This window comes from Mesoplodon bidens, assembly GCF_964165515.1.
Source record: "Mesoplodon bidens genome assembly, chromosome: 5".
In the NCBI taxonomy this organism is placed as follows: domain Eukaryota; kingdom Metazoa; phylum Chordata; class Mammalia; order Artiodactyla; family Ziphiidae; genus Mesoplodon; species Mesoplodon bidens.
In genome coordinates this window covers 40802032-40823531 of record NC_138161.1, presented here as the reverse complement: position 1 = coordinate 40823531, position 21500 = coordinate 40802032, and positions in this window count along the sequence as shown.

The window sequence follows — 21500 nt, the reverse complement described above, 5'->3', positions numbered from 1 at the left end:
TGGTGAATGATAGAGATAAGACAGTTAAACATGTTCACTGAAAAAAGTTTGATATAAAAAACTGTAGGTTTAAGTGCATTTGAATTGCTAGATATGTCTCCCTAAAGACCTCTCCTGGAAATAATATCACTTTTGAGTTAATATGGTCCAGATTTCCTATAGGGAGAAGGAAGGGAAAGAGGAATAATAGGGAAAGATATGTTTTTTGCTTTCCTATTCTGTGGAAAGTAGTTTCAGCATTACTAATCCATTGAAAGTAATGCATCAGCTTGATTCATTATGATGATATAGTGTTAAATGCAACATCTTAACTCTGGTTTCCCCAGCTTTATTGAGATATAATTGACATATAATCTTGTGTAAATTTAACACAACATATTGATTTGATACATTTATATATTGCAATGTGATTACCACCATAGCAGTGTTAGCTAACACCTCCATCATATCACATAATTACTATTTCTTTGGTGCAGTGAGAACCTTTAATACCTACTCTGTTAGCAATTTTCATGTGTATAATACATATTGTTAACTATAATCACAGTGTTGTGCATAAGATCCCCAGTTCTCCTCACTGAAAGTTTGTGCACTTGACCATTTCTCCCACCCTTCAGTCCCTGGCAATCACCATTCTACTCTGTGCTCTTTTGGTGGGAATGTATATTGGTAGAGCCATCACAAAAAACAATATAGAGATTCCTCAAAAAATTAAAAATGGAACTACCATATGATCTAGCAATCCCACTTCTGGGTATATATCCAAAAGAAAGAAAAACAGGATCTCAGTGAGAAATCTTCACTACCATGTTATTGCAGCATTATTAATAATAGCCAAGGTAAGGAAACAACCTAAGTATCTGTCAATGGATGAATAAATAAAAAAAGATGTGGTATACATATACACAATAGTATTTTCAGCCGTAAGAATGAAGGGAATTCTGCCATTTGTGACAATGTGGATGAATCTTGAGGGCATTATGCTATGTGAAGTAAGTCAGACAGAGAAAGACAAATGCTGTATGATATTTATATCTGGAATTTTAAAAAGGTAAACTCACTGAATCAGTTTATTAAAAATAAAAAAAATGTGTAAACTTAAACGAGCTTGGGAAAGTAAATGATATATAAGCCTTTTTGACTTATTAGTATCATTTTAAAATTAATATCTGATTCATCATATATATTTAGTTTTATGGACAAAAGCATTTTGAACAAATCTTAACATATATGTAATATATATTCGCAGTGCCCTTTCCCCTTCTAACAGACAATATCTGTAATCTAGACTAGAGCAATAGACAGGCCCGGTGTTACTTCTGTTCTCTCTCTCCTTTCTCTCATTTTCAAGAAGGAAGGCTTACTCCTAGCTTCACAGGTCTTTCTCAAGAACCTCTGGTTCTCTTGATTGTCACAGGCGTTTCAAGACATAACTACATATTACCTAGAACCCCTCATTTCCTAATACCAGTTTCCTCCTTCCATTGCCAGAATTAACACCAACTCTGCAGGCAAACATACATTTTTAACTGAAGAAATAGGAGAGTTTCAGAGGGTGACTACCTGTAGGAGGAAAGATGTTAAATATTCAGCCACCAGGACTTTCCCTTGGGCCTCAGAAAATTATTCCCAAGGAGAGGAGCTCCCAATAGGCATTTCTTTCATTCCAAGCTACAGGTTTGAGTATCCTGCCCTCTACCCTTGGTCAATAATCTGTGTCTTCACGTAACCCTATTCAAAATGCCATATCCCTTCCTACCTCCTGCAATGAAGGAAAACTCCACTTCTCCTCAAGGGAAGAGAAGTCCTTATAAATTCTTTACCATACTCTCGCTACTCAAAGTAAAGCCAAATATCAGTGGCAGCAGTTAACAGCTATGCCCTGAGTCTTTTCTTACTCAGTAGTTCTCAGCTTGGTTATACATTAAAATCACCTGGAGAAGGTTTTAAAAATACTTATGCCTCAGCACCAAAATCACCCTCCCCAAAGACTTTTATTTGATTGATGTTATGTGTGTTGGGAGAGCATAGTTATAAATACTAGCTGCAACCACATGGTCAGTGGCAGAAACTATAAGAGTTATAAGTATTCTTGCCTAAGTTTGATATGTTTGTATACTGTGATGGTTAATTTTATGTGTCATCTTGGTTGGCCCATGTTGTCCAAATGTGTTATCAAACATTATCCTGGATGTTTCTGTGAGGGTGTTTTTAGATGAAATTAACATTTAAATCATTGGACTTGGAGTAAAGCAGATTACCCTCTGTAATGTAGATGGGTCTCATCTAGTCATTTGAAGGCCTCAATAGCACAAAAGACTGACCTACCCTGAGCCAGAGAAAATTCTGCAGGGACAGTCTTCAAACTTGAACTATATATAATATTGGCTCTTTAGGCTTTAGACTTGAATTGCAGTATTAGTTCTTTCCTGGGTCTCTGGCCTGCCAGCTCAGCATGCAGGTTTTATACTTATCAGCTTCAATTATCACTTGAACCAATACCCTAAAATAAATCTTTTCTCTCTCTTTATGTATCAAATTGGTTGTTCTGTTTCTCTGGAAAACCCCAAGTGACACAGATTTTGGGAGAGTGAAGTGAAGTACTGCTATAAAAATATAAAGAAAATTTGAAAGTGACTTTGGAACTGGGTAATGGTTGGAGGTGGAATGAGTTTTGAGGTGCATGCTAAAAAAAAGCCTAGATTGCCTTGAATAGGCTATTGTTAGGAATACGGATGATAAATGTGATTCTGGTGAGATCTCAGACAGAGATAAGGAACATGTTATTGGCAACTGGAGGAAAGGCAATCCTTGCTATAAAATGGCAAAGTGTCATGTACCACAATGTTCATTGCAGCACTAATTACAGTAGCCAGGACATGGAAGCAACATAAGTGTCCATCAACAGATGAATGGGTAAGAAGATGTGGCAATATATACAATGGAATATTACTCAGCCATAAAAAGAAATGAAATTGAGTTATTTGTAGTGAGGTGGATGGACCTAGAGTCTGTCATACAGAGTGAAGTAAGTCAGAAAGAGAAAAACAAATACCGTATGGTAACACATATATATGGAATCAAAAAAAAAAAAAAGAAGAAATGGTTCTGATGAATCTAGGGGCAGTACAGCAATAAAGATGTAGACATAGAGAATGGGCTTGAGGACACGGGAAGGGGGAAGGGTAAGCTGAGACGAAGTGAGAGTGGCATTGACATATATACACTACCAAATGTAAAATAGATAGGTAGTGGGAAACAGCCGTATAGCACAGGGAGATCAGCTCTGTGCTTTGTGACCACCTAGAGGGGTGGAATAGAGAGGGTGGGAGGGAGGGAGATGCAAGAGGGAGGGGATATGGGGATATATGTATACGTATAGCTGATTCACTTTGTTATACAGCAGCAACTAACACAACAATGTAAAGCAATTATACCTCAACAAAGATGTTAAAAAAAATCACAAAGAATTTGGCTGATTTGTGCTCTAGTTTTTTGTGGAAAGTAGAAGTCAAAAGTGATGAATTTGGGTATTTATCTGAGGAGATTTCTTAGCAAAGGGTTAAAGGTGTGGCCTGGTTTCTCCTTGCAGCTCATAGTAAAATGCAAGAGAAGAGATAAATTAAGGAAACTGGTTTAGTAAAAAGGAAATAAAACTTGAAGATTTGGAAAATTATCAGCTTATCCATATTGCAAAAAAATGAGGAAGTGTTCTGGAGAGAACATCCAGGGTGTGGCTGGAGACCCATTTGATAGAGAGATTATAGGTATGACTCACAGATCTAAGGAGACATCTCAGCAGAAGCCAGGAATAGAAATGAGGTTATATCAGCAGAAATACTGCCAGGTTGGGAACAATGACAGTGCAGAATGAAGGGAGACCACTGTGCTTCTGGGACAGTACAAGATGGGACAACAGAGCTGTCTGGATGCTAGCATGCGTTATCTTATAAGAAAAGGGAAGAATGATCCTGAAGCCTGAAGAGATTGGCAGGGAAGCCACTCCCACCACGGGCCCAAAGGATGCAGGTCCTGGAGACAAGGCTTTCCCCTTGGTATCAGTGGGCTGAACTGTTGCCACCTATTGACTCAGGGGTCAAGGCTGCTGTCCAGGACTCAGAGGCAAGGCCAGCACCTGAGGCTGAGGGGATTCAAGAAGGCACTGTCATCTCAGTAGGCCCAGAGTGCAGAGAACTGAGCCAGAGAGGATTATTCTAGAACTTTAAAGTCTATTGGAATTTGCCTTGCTAGGTTTTGGACTTGCTTGGGACACCTTACCCCCTTTTTTCTTTCTGATTTCTCCCTTTCAGAGTGAGAATATCTATCCTATGCTTGTTTCACCATTGTAATTTGTAAGCACATAACCTGTCTGGTTTCATAGGTTCATAGCCAAAGAGGAATTTTGCCCCAGGATGCAACATATTTCCAGTTCGACACTTACATGATTTAGGTGTTATTTAGATGAAAATTTGGACTTATAGTTTATGATGGAATGTGGTTGTATTTAGAGGTAAGGCCTCTGAAGAGATAATTAAGGAGATTTAAATGAAGTCATATGGGTGGAATGCTAGTCCAATAGGACTTACAATAAAAGGAAGAGATACCAAGAGTGTGCATGCATACAAAAAGAATCATGTGAGAGCACAGAGAGGTGTTAAGGCAGAGGTTTGACTCCTCAGATCAAACCTGATGACACCTTGATTTTGGACTTCTAAACCCCATAAATGTGAGAACATAAATTTCTGTTGCTTAAATTAGCCAGTCTGTGTTATTTTGTTATGGCATCCTAGAAGACTACCTGCAGCATCAGCATCACTTGGGAACTTGTTAGAAAGGCAAATTCTACTGAGTCATAAACTACAAGGGGTGGATCTCAGCATTCTGTATTTTTGCATGACTTCCAAGGATATTGACTGACACAGCTAAACCTTGAGAAGCATTAGAATTGTCTGATCAAGTTGTCATTGCAAAAACCACAGAATGGCTGGCTTAGACAACATAAACTCACTTTCTCACAATTATGAAGGCTAGAAATCCAATATCAGTTGGACTTCCAGAATGATCAGTTTCTGGTGAAGCCTCTCTTCTCAGCTTGTAGCTGGCCACCTTTCCTCTGTGTCCTCACATTGCCTTTCTCTCAGGGAATGCACAGAGAGTGAGAGAGCTCTCTGGTACCTCCTTCCTTCACTTATAGGGACACCAATCCCATTAAATTACGGCCCACACTTATGACCTCATTTAACCCTAATTACCTTCCCAAAGGCCCCATCTCCAAGTACCATTGTACTGGGAGTCAGGGGGATAGGACTTCAACATATGAATTTTGGTGGGGACACAATTCAATCCATAACAATCACTGACCTAGGGAATGAGTGTAGAAAGAGAAGACTTCCAAACCTGAGCCTTGGGACACTTAATATTTAGACATTGAGATGGTGAAGAGGAACATCCAAATAGATGGAAAAGAGGTAGCTAGTGAGGGAGCAGAGACACCAAGAGAGTCTGGGTCTTGGAAAGTCAAGTAAATTATGTGTAACAAGGAAGGAAGAGTAATCTGTTTGGAAAAGAATGGCACTGATAGGCCAAGTAAGGTGAGAACTGAGAATTGACCATTGAATTTTGCCATGCAGACTCATTGTTGGTCTTGACAAAAGCAGTCTAATTGGATGATGAAGGCTAGTGCCTAACTGGAAGGGGTTAGAGAGAAGTGGGAAGAGAGAAATTACAGATATAACGTGCAGACACTTTCAAGAATTCTTTAATAAAGGGGAACAGAGAAATGTAGGATTATGAGAGTTTTATTTTTAAGAGAAATTACACCATGTTTGTTTTCTAATAGGAGTAATGCTGGAAAGACAGAAAACAAAATTTTTCAGGTGAGAGGGGAGAGAATTTCTAGAGGGATAGCCTTATGCAGGTGAGATTAAATGTGGACTAATGAACAACTGCAGTTATTGGCCTTCATAGCATGCAACACAGTGGGGAAAAAAGGTATTTATCATCAATACAGAAGTTAGACTTTCATAAGGTAGTCAAGGGTTGACCCTTTCTTGTTCTGATCGCCGACTAGATTCATTGGTCCTTAAATATTATAAAAGATCAGTTTATATCTTTAAAAACTTGCCAATGGTTTGTGCAGTTCAATGCTGAATTCCACTTTGTTCTGAGATCCATATACATCTAGTAATAACATTCTATTTGAATGCTGCGAATGGAGATAACATATGTGCAGAAGGGAAATGTAATTTGCTTGCTGAAGAATAATTATAAACTAGAGGAGTAGTCAACTTAGTGAATCGAAAATGGATTGGCAAATCAGTCAACGGATTTGTAGATTCTATCTGGTATTCACTGGGATTATGTGGCTTCAGCCATTTAGTTAATTTAATTTTATAGCAGGCAGAATTAAATTTTTTTTTTTTTTTTTGCGGTACGCGGGCCTCTTACTGTTGTGGCCTCGCCCGTTGCGGAGCACAGGCTCCGGACGCGCAGGCTCAGCAGCCATGGCTCACGGGCTCAGTCGCTCCGCGGCATGTGGGATCTTCCCGGACCGGGGCACGAACCCGTGTCCCCTGCATCGGCAGGCGGACTCTCAACCACTGTGCCACCAGGGAAGCCCCAGAATTAAATTTTATTCTTGAGCTTTGTCTTCAAAGTACTAATGAGAAAAAGAAAAATGTTCATTCAAGGGGAAAAAGAAACACGACTCTGATAAGTCTGTTTACTGGGAGAGAACAGTCAATATTTTGTTTCAGAACATTTCTTGTACTTCATTTTGAAGATTTTTGGTGCTTTAACATGGACCAGAGAAGATACACCTCTGCAAAATAAAATCCTTTATAATATACATTTCCCTTTTGCAATATCCCTTTTCATATGTTGCTCAATGGCTATCATCAAGTATTAGCAGATGTAAAATGTGCTCTCCTTCCCCTTCTCTCACCCCTTTCTCTTTTGTTTAGCTCTGAACTCACATTTAAATTGATGGATATGGGGCTGCTATTGACCCAAGATGGAGCTGACACAGAAGGAACCAGTAAACCAGTCAGCTAATTCTTTACATTTAATACCTAAATCATGATCCACATTTAAGGCAGAAAATTTGGGATAAATAAGATTTTTCTCTGAGAGAGAAAGAAAGACAAAGAGAAACTTCAGGGTAGAATTGAAAAAGAATTAAAAGTATTAGGTGCTTGTAAGTGGATCTAAGAAAGAACTGGAGGGACCTATCATCCAACTAGCTGTGCTTAACTCCAAGGGAGGAGGACATCAAGTTGGGTGTCCGAGAGGACACTTTTGGGCCCCTGGGAAATGATGGCCTTCAGTACCTTCCAGGTGCCTTCATGAATGTAGAAATAACTACATGGTGAGTTTAGGCAGAAAGTACCTGAGTAAATCTCCAAATTCTTATGTTCTCAGCACGTGGGGGAAGAGCATCAGACACTCTGAGGGGATAAGATTCAGTGGACATAAAAGTGTCTCATACTTGCCATAAGGTGATGCTGTGGCAGAAAGCATCATGGGACATTCTGGTGAACAACAAGTGAGATCAATGTCTCAGTAGACACCAGTGTGGAGAGGTGATGAGGACCAAGAGTCAGCCAGGCAACATACATCTCTCAGATACCACTAAGAAAAGACCCTAACCAAAGAACAAAATCTCCCTCTGGTGCCCTGACTCTGTGTAAGAATTCCCCACCACTGGGAACCTAGGTCATACCCATGGGCGTGGAGGGAGGAGGAAGTGGGGAACCACTTATTTCACTGAGCTGAGAATTGAAATGACAGTGTTAACTCATAAATGACAAAAATTGTTTTCTGCTATTGGGTAGAAAGGGCCTCAAGATTAAATTCAGTTATTGAAATATAAAGAATGCTATAGTCTTTGTATATGTAAGTATATGTCTTATGAATTCACACCCCACATATGTACAGTGCATTTCAGAGCCACTGAGGTATTTTAAATTATTATTGGAGCATTATTCTGTAAAAATTATCACAATTCTTCTAGGTTTTGAAAATCTATGTCTTAGTCACATTTAAATGTGACATGATGTTGGATTAAAATAGATTAAAGACCTAAATGTAAGACCAGACACTATAAAACTCTTAGAGGAAAACATAGGAAGAACACTCCTTGATGTAAATCACAGCAAGATCTTTTATGACCCACCTTGTAGAGTAATGGAAATAAAACCAAAAATAAACAAATGGGACCTAATGAAACTTAAAAGCTTTTGCACAGCAAAGGAAACTATAAACAAGAAGAAAAGAGAACCCTTAGAATGAGAGAAAATATTTGCAAAAGAATCAACGGACAAAGGATTTATCTCCAAACTATATAAACAGCACATGCAGCTTAATGTTAAAAATACAAACAACCCAATCCAAAAATGGGCAGAAGACCTAAATAGACATTTCTCCAAAGAAGACACACAGATGGCCAAGAGGCACATGAAAAGCTGCTCAACATCATTAATTATTATAGAAATGCAAATCAAAACTACAGTGAGGTATCACCTCACACCGATTAGAATGGGCATCATCAGAAAATGTACAAACAATGAATGCTGGAGAGGGTGTGGAGAAAAGGGAACCCTCTTGCACTGTTGGTGGGAATGTAAATTGATACAGCCTCTATGGAGAACAGTATGGAGGTTCCTTAAAAAGCTAAAAATAGAATTACCATATGACCCTGATATCTCACTACTGGGCATATACCCAGAGAAAACCATAATTCAAAGTCATGTACCACAATGTTCATTGTGGCACTATTTACAATACCCAGGTCATGGAAGCAACCTAAATGCCCATTGACAGACGAATGGATAAAGAAGTTGTGGTACATATATACAGTGGAATATTACTCAGCTATAAAAATGAATGAAATTGGGTCATTTGTAGAGATGTGGATGGATCTAGAGACTGTCATAGAGTGAAGTTAGTCAGAAAGAGAAAAACAAATATTGTATATTAACGCATATATGTGGAATCTAGAAAAATGGTACAGATGAACTGGTTTGCAAGGCAGAAATAGACACAGATGTAGAGAACAAATGTATGGACACCAAGGGGGACAAATGGGGGTGGTGGTGGGATGAATTGGGAGATTGGGATTGACATCTGTACACTAATATGTATAAAATAGATAACTAATAAGAACCTCCTGATAAGTAAATGAATAAATAAATAAATAAATTAAATTAAATTAAAATTATAACCTACTACCTTAAGTTACTTTACCAATGGACATCTAACGAGTCCTGAGAAAAAATAATTATTATTAAATTATTTTTTTAATTAATTAATTAATTTATTTTTGGCTGCGTTGGGTCTTTGTTGCTGCACACGGGTTTTCTCTAGTTGCTGCAAGTGGGGGCTACTCTTTGTTACAGTGTGCGGGCTTCTCATTGCAGTGCCTTCTTTTGTTGCAGAGCACAGGCTCTAGGCGCATGGGCTTCAGTAGTTGTGACATGCAGGCTTCAGTAGTTGTGGCTCTCACGCTATAGAGCACGGGCTCAGTAGTTGTGGTGCACGGTCTTAGGTGCTCCATGGCATGTGGGATCTTCCCGGACTAGGGTTCAAGCATGTGTCTCCTGCATTGGCAGGCGGATTCTTAACCACTGCGCCACAAGGGAAGCCCATTACTCAATTAACTTTAAAGAATTATTTCATTTTTCCATTGAGTTTAAATATGTATGTAATATGAAGAGATCACTTTATACATTTGCATAAAAATCTCTTCATTTTCATTAGCTATTTCCAAGGGTTAAACTCTGAAGCATAAAATTCCAGTACCATCTTTCTGCATCTCCTGTAATGCCAACTTAGAAAGTCCTATAATCTACTCTCCCATCCATCTATAAGAAAGCTCTTTTTCAAAACTCAAGAAAGTGCCACATCTTTGGTGAATTCTTCCCCTAACCACTATAAATGACAATGCCCCACACATTTATTGTAGTACAAACATAATTTTCTTCTCTAAATTTTCTCCCAGGCATTAAATCTTGTGTAAGTATGCTATAACTTCAATTTTTAATAAATTAAGTGCTTTTTAACTTTGTAGTTGCCTAAATATAACACCAAGAGCATGATATGCACTCAATAAATTTTTAATATATTTCATCAAACATTAATTATAGTTTGCTGGAATTTCACCAGTATTTCAAAACTAAAACTCCAACCTATAATGAGAATCATCCTGTATATATATTTTTGTTTGGCAAGATACTTCTTTGCCTTTTCGTGGGTATAATTTATACAGAGTGAAATGCACAGATCTTAAGTTTGATGAGCTTTGACAAATGCATATGCTGGTATAATCCATGCCCTTGCCCCTAAAAAGATATATATTTCCATCACTCCAGCTAATTCCCTTGTGCACTCTCTCCAGAGGCAACTACTATTCTTATTTTTATCACTATAGATTACTTTTGACTGTTCCAGAATGCCAAACACACAGAATTATACCATATGTACTGTTTAGTGTCTGCCTTCTCTCACTCAGCATAATGTGTTTTGAGTTTCATTCCTGCTGTTGTAACAGTAACTTTTTCTATTTTACTGCTGAGGGGTATCTCATCATATAAATGTACCACAATTTGCTTCTCCATTTCCTTACTGATGTTCATTTGGGCTTTCCAGTTTGGGGTTGTTAAGAATAAAGGTGTTATGGATATTTTTTGTATGTCATTTGGGGACATATGTTTTTATTTTCTAAGATATCGTAGACATACCTACAGAGGAATTTCTGGGACATAGTATGGATCAAAGTTTAACTCTATAAGAAGCCACCAAACAAAATGGTGTTTGTAAAATGCTTACCATTTTGCATTTGAGTTGTTCAGCATCTTTGCTAACATTCAGTGTTGTCAGTCCTTTTAATTAGGCATTCTTACAAGTGTGCACCAGTATCTCACTGTGGTTTGAGTTTGCCTTTTCCTGATGACTAATCCTATTTTCATATACTAACTGGCCATTTTCACATTTTCATGTGTTTTCATTTCATATGTGTATGAGAATTTAGATATCCTCTTTTATAAAATGCATTCAAGCCTTTTGCCATTTTTCAGTTGGCTTGGGTTTCTTTTCTTACTGACTTATGTGAATGTTTGCACTTCTTAAAGACAAGTCTTTCCCTAGACAGATGTTTTGCAAATGTATTGTCACACTTTGTGAGCTGGCTTTTCACTCTGCTAATATGTCTTTTGATGAACAGAACTTCTTAATTTTAACATATTTAAATTTATCATTCTGTTCTTTGATAATTTGTGCTTTTTGTCTCTTGCTCAAGAAATTCTTGTTTATGGTTCTGAAGACAGTCTCCTGTGTTTTACTCTAAAATATTTTGGTTTGTGTTTATTCCTCACCTAGATCTACAATCCATCTGGGATTGATTTTTTTTATATAAAGGGTTATGCAGGAGTCAAGATCAATTGTTTTCCACGTGGATATCCAATTGCTCCAACACTGTTTGTTGAAAGGTTATCATTTTCCCTCCAAATTTCACCAATACCTTGCCATAAATTAGTACACAGGGGGATCTATTTCCTGTCTTGCCTTTCTTACCTGTTGGTAATTTTGTCTCTTCTTTTACTATTTTAAACACTATAGTTTTATCATAGGTCTTGCTCTCTGGTGGTGGAAGTCTTTCTTGCCCTGTGCTCTTCTTTTTCAAATTGCTTTGAATATTTTTACCTTTTACATTTCTTTATGGATTTTTAGAATTATTACTGTCAGTTTCAAAAACAAAAACAAATTTTTAGGGCCCTCATTAGAATTGCATTGAACTTAGAGATTAATTTGGATAAGACTGACATCTTTACATGATTGAGTCTTTCAATCCATGAATAGGATCAGCTAACTATAGCTATGATAATGCTGTGTTACAACAATCCCAATCCCAAAATTCATTGTTTTAAAAAGAACCAAACAAAACAACCATTTATTCTCAGCAATGCTGTGGTTCATGGGGGAAGCTGTGGTGATGACTGGAGTGAGTCATCACCAAGTAGGTCTGCTCCACCTGCCTCTCGTTCTGCTGGGACAGATAGGTAGACTAGGACATGGTCTTCTCCTGGCAGTGGCAGAACTGTAAGAATTCAAGGCCTATTGCACAAGTATATTTCAAGCTACTGCTTGAAGTTCATCTGTTAATATCATATTCACCAAAGTAAGTCATTTGGCTGAGCCCCGAGCCCAGGGTGGAAACGTATGCTCCTCCGTTGGTGGAGGTACTGTGAAGTACATAGTAAAGTGCTTTGGCATCAGATTGGGTGAGTAATTGGGTCTCATCTAGGAAATGCATCACTCCAGTCAAGCTGAGAATCCTGTTTCTCTGACTAGGATTTGGTGTTGTCAAAGCTGCAAAATCCTTGGTGCACCAAATGTTCTGAACTTCTTTTCAGACCCCACTATACCTCTGAATCTCTGTTTCATAAATAGAAAGACTTCATGTTTCCTCAGCTGTGCTCCAATTCATTGTAAGTGTCTTGAAAAAGGTAGAGTGAATGTACTAAATTTCAAACATTTCCAACCCAGTTTGCTTCTGTCTGCTTGGCCTCTTTACCTAACTAGAGTCAAACTAGAGTTTTTAAATTGTTAGAATGGGACAAGGGATCTGGCATCTTCAGGCCTTCTCCATTTGGGATCTGGCATCTTCAGGCCTTCTCCATTTCCTGTCTATCCCCTCTCTGATTTCAGTGTGCATTTAGGTCAGTCATGTAAAGGTCATTGCAGCATTATTTGCAATAGTGAAATCATGGAATGGATGGAAGCTTATTTTTCACACTATGAAATATTATTTAGCAATAGAAATCAACAAATATTATCTACACATATCAACATGTATAAATGTCAAAAATGTAATGTTGAATAAAATAAAAATGAACTGACAGAGGATACACTCAACATGATGCCACTTATATATGTTGAAGAAGTGTAAAACAATAGTCTATCTTGTGAATGGATGTTAAAATAGAAAGGCAGGTTTGCAAACAATACCTACCAACTCCAGGGGACTAGAACACTGGCTGTTTCTTTGATGTTTTTAGTTTTAAAACAACATGAATAAGAAACAAACAAGACAAATTGTTAACATCTCTTAGATCATAGGGGCTGGTAGATATAATGGTATTTTTCATAAATTTGTATTTTCTCTAGGTTTGAAATATTTAAGGGATTAAATTTTTGAAAACAAAACATTTAAGGCATGATTCTATAATTGTGATTCACCTCCTTTCTTCAAATGCTTACTACTCGTCAATGTAAATCCCTAGATAGTCATTGGTCCTTGGGTTATATACCTTTAACTTGGAGCTCCCCTTATAACCAGATGATGGTGTTGTGCTGAATATTCTTTATGGAAAGCAGAGTAGCGTGACATTAAAAACTCTCAAATATTCTATTGCTGTGCATCTCTCAGGAATGGACATCTAAGAACATTAGAGCTATTTTGGAGTCCAAATCTGAGTAGGATGTGAAATATTTTTTCTGACTGACATACATTTGGTTTGTCCATGAATATTTTACAGTTGGATGCACAGTACTGATCTTTTTCATAATTTGCCAGTACTTTACTCAAGCATATCATGCATAGTTAAACAGATTTGGGGCTTGAATTTTCAGTGAATGTTGGCAAGTCTTGTCATAGTAGATGGAAGCTTGACTCAATATGATCTACAGTGAGAAGGTGCTGTTCCATGGAGGGTTCCTGTTTTGTGTTTTGTCTAGCCCCTCTCACACTGCAGTCTCCCCTCTACCAGATTTTAAAGTCTCTTTCTGATAACAAGGCAGTTACTGGCAGAGACTTGATAACTTTTAGAGAGGCTTTCAAAAATGTTGTGGAATAAATAGTTAGATAAAGTAATAAATGATTTAAAATACCTTCTGGATTATTAGTGCTGAATGTTGTTTGTGCCGAATATTATTTATTATAAAAAGGTTATTTAAACAATATAAAATGAAGATTTAAAAGAGATTTTATCTATTATTTTATCACCATAGCGCCACAAGTATATGTAGAGCCATACACATTATGTACACACACATTATATAGAGCCATAATTGTAGTGAACGTTTTATATTTTGTAAAATTTATTTAGCATTCTGCTTCATAGATTCTTAAAATATATTTTAATGTCATTTTTTTTATTTTACTGATTGACCAGATTGGCTAAAGTCTGACTTGGCTAATCATTTTCAACTCTTAATTTTCTTTTTGAATCACATGCATTTTTATTTTAAAATATAATAGTATTTCATCAATATGAAATTCTCAGGTTTTTTTTTTTTTTTTTTTTTTTTTTTTTGCGGTACGCGGGCCTCTCACTGTTGTGGCCTCTCCCGTTGTGGAGCACAGGCTCCGGACGCGCAGGCTCAATGACCATGGCTCATGGGCCTAGCCGCTCTGCGGCATGTGGGATCTTCCCGGACAGGGGCACGAACCCATGTGCCCTGCATGGGCAGGCGGACTCTCAACCACTGCGCCACCAGGGAAGCCCAATTCTCAGGTATTTTACATAAGTAAAATTTTCTAAATATCTGAGGCATATGCACTCTAGTACCCACATTTTTTTTTTTGTATTTTATCTGTGCTAAAATAGTTCTAAAATGTTCTATGCCTTTGATGCATCCTCAAAATGAGGATACTGAACATACTTCTTGATAATTTTACATGATCTTTTAAGGAACCATAATTGTAATGTATAGATTAGCAATTCCGTTCTGCATTTTAATTTTTCCCTCACTCTGCCTTTGTCAGGTTGCTTCCGATGCGATTTTTGTTGATACTATCGAAACCTACCTGTTTCTCTCTCTGTTTTCTTCTAATTTACTTTGGACTGAAGGAACAGATAGAAAGTCTTATTATGACTGTACATTAGTAAGTGTACATATGGCACTGTTTGAGGAAAGCTTAAGACGCAAATATCACAAGATATTTGTCACTATTTTTTGGATCACCTTTTGGACTCTCATGTTCAGAGATTGCTTGAAAAAAGCCCTGAAGAAGTGAGCTGTATGCACTGATAGAAGTTTTGAAAGAACTTATTATTATTATTGTTATTATTATTTAATTGCATAGATTCCTTATTCAGGTTGCCCTTTAATAATTATTATACATGTACAGCTAGACGGTAACATTCCTACTGTCAGCACAATGTCTTTATAGGAAAATTAACAAGATGCTATTTGACAAGACTCTAGATGCTATGGTATTAAAAACCTAATTAATATTCTCACATGGTTATTTCCAAGGAAATCCATGGCACACTGTGATTGTAAAATGCTCTTCAAATTGACAGCAGCCTACATCTGATGCATTTTCCCCTGTTCTTTCCCTGACAGTTCTAGAAGTGAGATATCACCAACATAAATATTTCTACCACATCAAGCTACCAACTTGATTATACTTTGGTTTTAACAAAATAGAAGGTATTCTTTAAATTCATTTAACACAATAAGTCTGAGTTTTAAAACTTGGTTGGAAAGGATATAAATAAGATTTTTTTCTGGTAAAAACGCCAGAAACATAAATATGTTTCCTTTTTTTTCTGTATTTAGTCAATTATTCCATTTGCTATTGTCTTTCATTTGCTATTAAGCAGAATGGGTAGATTGTGATTCTTTGATTCAGAAAATCAGACTGATTCCCTCATTAACTATGAGACATTATATTTCTTTGAACTTGAAAATATTTTTGAATAATAATTTAGAATGTTCTAAAAGTTTTGAAAGTTAAAAAAAAAAGTGGGAAGAAAATATGTGAGTAGGAAGCCATGAATACATTACCATCTCAATAGCATAAGGAAGCCATTATTCTAGATGTAGCTGCAGAAGGTCTTCCACCAAAAAGGGCTTTTCTTAGACTGGAGCTGGAGGGGGAGAGCAAGGAAGGAAGTCCGTTTGCCTTCCCCGATGATCCAAGTGAACACACAACTTTAAAACTGGCTTCTTTATATTTAAACACCTGTCCTATGACTGAAAACTGGAGAATCAAGCAGAATAGAGAAAAGAATAGCTTCGCACCAATTAACTCTGGCTCTGAATCCAGAGTAAGACTAAATTTAAGGAACTGTGGTTATTTTTAGCGCCCTGGATTCCACTAGGAAAGGAAGTCCATGGAAAGCCTCTGTCTTGCTAGTTTTCATATCCCTGGGGCTAAGCCCCGACTGGTCTTACCCTCCCCAGCCACCTCAAAGCTACAGATCTTTCCTTTCATCCTCTCTGTTACTCTTTTTTTTTTTTTTTTACGGTACACGGGCCTCTCACTGTTGTGGCCTCTCCTGTTGCGGAGCACAGGCTCCGGACGCGCAGGCTCAGCAGCCATGGCTCACGGGCCCAGCCACTCCGTGGCATGTGGGATCTTCCTGGACCGGGGCACGAACCCGTGTCCCCTGCATTGGCAGGCGGACTCCCAACCACTGCGCCACCAGGGAAGCCCCTCTCTGTTACTCTTAACTTGCACAGAGCCCATCATCTTTGGCTAAGGTGGTCAAAGTAGATGGGCATGAAATAATTCACCAATTTCCTAAACTGTATTACATTCTGTGTGTATGTAGGGTTGGGGTGGTGTTGTGTATCTGTAAATGTGTCCATTATTCTAAGAAACTGTTTATATCATTCATCAGATTTTCAAAGAAAACCATAACTATGCAGTGATTGACTGATACCTCTTAGGAGACAGCCAATATCAGATGAATATATTAGAGATCAACAAACTGGCATTTATTGAGAGCCTTGAGGAAGAAATCTCTTAACTGTGAGATACCTAATAAGCTATAAAGGTGCAGATATTCCTCCAATTTGAAGACATTTACCACTTATTCATTGCTTTGATTCAACTAACGTAGGATACAGAAAGTCCAGTAAAATTGGTAGAGTGCAATGCTAAAGAAGGAACATTGATGGACCTCCCTTGTGGTCCAGTGGTTAAGACCCTGCACTTCCACTGCAGGAGGCACAGGTTCCATCCCTGGTCGGGGAAGTTCTGCGTGCCGTATGGTGTGGACAAAAAGAAAACAAAAACAAAAGCAAAACAGTGAAAGAAGGTACAGTGAAATTGTGCTTCTGTCAGGAGGCAATTCCTTTTGAATGGCAGTATAATTCACTTAATGGGCTCAAAGCAGTTTATACCATTTGAACCCCTCTATTTCTGCAAATGCTCCCTAAAGAAAAACTCAGATATAAAAGAAAAAAAAAAACTATTTACAAGAATATTTTCATTTAGGGGTTACTTATCATAGAATAATTATAAGAAATTTAAATATACAGTAGAAGGGTGATGTTTAATTATATTAAGGTCTGTGAAGTATGAGATATTAAAATAATAATTATGAAAGCATCACAGTGACATGAAGATTATAAGTAAAATCTGAGAATTTTTTAAGTTAAGCTTCATTGTCTTCTGTTCAGCTATCCATTGCCATTAGAATCAACTGATTCACAACCTATAGTCCTTGGAGTCTCCTTCATTTCTTACTATGCCACAGTGGCAGTCATTTGAACTCCCAAAACCTGGATTCCAAAGGGTACTTTATGTCAGCTAATCCTAGGTGACAACTTCATTACCTATCTCATTTTCTTAATATTAGCTGGATTAAAAAATATCATACCAGATATCCTTCACATTTGAAGCACAAATAAAAGCAAATATCTTATATATACAGCCTTAGCAAACAATGTTCATTTGCTTATGGCCATGAATAAGAATGATAAACATGTAAACCAGTAAATTTTACCAGTAGCACCAATACTGGAAATCTAAAAAACAAAACTCATGGTCAATAAAGGATGCATGGGGAATTTTTTAAATAGTCTTTGTGCTTTTTGCCTCTTGAGAAATGATGAAAGACCAAGAAGGCTGTTTGTAAATGAACTGCAGGTACCATGATGAGAAAGCCCTGCTCATCTGACCACTAGAATGGTTTAGCTCCTGGTTACTAAACCTGTCTCACAAGCAAGATAAATTAAGTGTGCAAATGGTAATTAGAATCCTGCTTTTAATGAGTGTGTCTTAAGAATAAGTAAACCAGAAAAAAACAGAACATTAAAAATAAAACAACCTTTAATAGTGTTCATTCTAAGAGCCTTGAGGAGGTGGACCAAGGTGGTACAGACCTAATGCTGGAAGGAGGATGAGATAAGGGGTAAGATGGGAAACTGATAAGCAGGAACTTTCTGCTAAATTAGATGTCACCCTGAGACCTCACTTAACCTTTTGACTTTCTACTGAACAGTCCAGGTACACAAAAATAAACAAGTCATAAGAGAGGTAAAACTTAAGTTTTATCTGTCACCGATGGCCACCTCCTCTTCACAGAGAATTCCTGATACAGAGAATTATGTCTGGGGATCAACTCTTGATGTCATGCAACCTCCTCTGCCCATTCTGTCTAATAGATATGCCTTCTTATTTTTTGAGGAGTGACATTTTAAGAGTGTTTTAACAAATGGGAATGATAAAAATGGGGTAAGCTTTTTGCCCTCCCTTAATTCCTCTAATTATTGAAAGATGTGAGTTTTGTGTCTGAAATAACTTTCCCTTTGCTGTATCATACCCCCAAATTAAATTATAATTTTTCTTCCCGTAAGTCCAAGTTAGACATACATAAGAAGAGCTGCTACTCAGAAAGCAGACATCACCATCTGGGCTGAGGTGAACAGTTAAACCCTATTCAAGGTTTTCTTGTGTGAGTTTGTGGCTTTATTGAGCTGCTGAACACCCTGCCTCTAGACATTTTGTTAAGTGTGAAAAATAACCTCCATTTAAAAAACCACTTAGACATACTTTTTATTACTTACATTCAAATAAGTACCATCTGATTAATGAACTCTATTCTAAAAAGGTGTAAAAAAAAAAAAAGAAAAAGTTTTCCCATTATTTCCAGGTCTTATATTGGAAAGATTTTGCCATTCAAAGAACTCCAAGCTGTATGATCCCCACTGGAAGAGATCCGACAAGGAGGAAATGGCATTTTTTGAAGCCAAGTATTTTAGATATCATCAATAAATATGTATTAAAAAGGCATTAAGATTGTGGCAATACCTAGTTATAAAAAACACAGGGTCACCACCTTCAGCTTTTATAACTTAATGAAAGCCTGAGGGAGCACAAAGCAAATTGGTATTTTATGGACAAGATTGCAGGCAATCAAAGAGCCTGTAAATGTGGTTGGGAACTGGGAAAATCTGGATGCAATCTAGTTAGCATAGAAGATGCTGCTTAGAATTCTTCAGGGGGTGGGGAGGTGGAGAAAAATATGTGTATAAGATAAAAGCGTTTTCTTGGAGGAGGTTCACTGTGAAATGCCAATTCCACAATGATACTTTTGGAAACCACAAGCTGGAGAATATATTGCTTGGAATTAATTTTTTTTAAAAAATCAAAAAATTATTTTATTTATAAAATGAAAAAAATATAAAACAAATATAAAGGAATGTAGTTTAGATTCTTTATATATCCATTCATGCCAAATTCTGAGATCATGAGACTACTGCAAGAGTCTTTGAAATAATTTATTCTATTTTTTCAAAGTAAAAATAATTAAAACTCTCCATTAGGATATGTAGTCTAGAGGTAATAGCACAGTATTTAAACTATCATCTTTATAATCTACTAAATTTTATTTTATTAAAGACCTTGACTTTTTACTCCAACAGATGAGAAAAATATTGAGCCGAAGTATTAGGAAAGGAAAACTATCTGATATATAAAGATGTCAGTGATACCTGTATATTTATGTCAGCAAGATGAAATTCTACCTGGAGTTAGTGGAGTAGCAGAAATAGTCACATCTTAAAGTTTCTTCTGTTCCTAATGCTGATTAACTTACCATTCTTTTTATTTTATTTTATTTTTTTAATTAATTTTTTAAAATTTTTTAACATCTTTATTGGAGTATAATTGCTTTACAATGGTGTGTTAGTTTCTGCTTTATAATAAAGTGAATCAGCTTTACATATACATATATCCCCATATCTCCTCCCTCTTGCGTCTCCCACCATTCTTTTAATTGCATTGGATAGTAAGGTTACCGATTTTCTGATTGTTGCAGTATCAAAAATCTTAAGAAAAAAGTTTTAAAAAAAGGTTGCAAAAAAAGGTTGAAAGAGTAGCAGTCCTGCAGTTTAGATGGGACATTTCATGCATGATATAACTGTGCCATTGTGCTGGCACAAAGCATGGGAAACCTTTCTGTGACCATAATTTGAAAAGGTCAATAGTAAAATGATAACACAATTTACTATATCTTTTAAAGATTCTTATTTCCATGTAAATTTAAGCTGAGTGATGAATACAAAGCTTCTGTTAGGATTAAAATTACTCTGAGCAATGAAATTCACAAATGAAATACTCTGGATATTGTTAGACATTATTTAGTATTATTTTAAGCATAGACTCTAGTAAAATGTATCATCATGAAGAAATAACATCAGTGAAAAATTTCTGTGGATTAAAATTGAAATCTTTAACAAACTGAGTTGATGAATGAAAGTTGTAAGAAAATGTAAACTTGAAGACAATTTAAATATGAAGCAACAGATATCTTTTTTCTTTTTTTGTGGAAAAATATTCTTTCAATGCTTTTATATGCTAAATCAGTAATAAGCCTTTTTTCTCCAACGTTAATTTCAATTACAAAATAAAATACATTGATCATAGAGAAATATATAATAGGAATAAGTCAAAAGGATAAAAAGGAATCCCATCATTCAGAGAGAACTATTGATACTGATATTTACTCTATTTCCTATTTTATTTATATTGTTTTAAAGCAAAATATTTTAAACATTAAGAAACTGTTGACATTTTTCTTACATATGTTTTGTACATTTGCTTTGAAAGAACTTTTTCTCCGGAATCAACAGGTTAGACAAAGCATGGTGTGCATTCAAGAGAGCATAAGTCAGGAGTTAGTTTCAATTGCTTAGTGAACTCATTCCTATAATTAGATTGTTTTAAGGGTAGAGGGGAATAGAAATGGGCAAACAGGAAAGGGGCAAAAGAGCCGCCTTCATTTCCCCACTGTCAAACATCACTCTATTTCTTTGGGGTTAGGGGCGAAGCTCTATCTTCTGTAATTTCTTCATGCTAACATAGGGTGTTTTATTCTCAGAGTGAAGGATGTCACCATGGGTCTGTAGCATCTCTTTGCTAACAATTTTAGTTGCCTGCTTACATATATGGGCAGAGCAAGCTACAATTATTTTGATGTCCACAAAGATATAGATTATTATGAGCAATAATGTTAATCCCATTCTCTTGAGGCCAGTTCTTGGAATTGTACTAGCCATAGATTTAGCACTGCTCAAGACGGAGCAGCTTATGTCATGGCTACACTCTGTTCATCAAGTAGTTTGCCTTTTTCCCTCCGGTGGCAGTTATAGTATCTGTAAAACAAGTCAGGAATGTGCATCAGACACTGAGTCTGTGACTCTATTGTCCTAATCATTAACTGCTCAGTTTTGTACTTGGGGTGGGGGGAGCCCTGCAGAGTTCT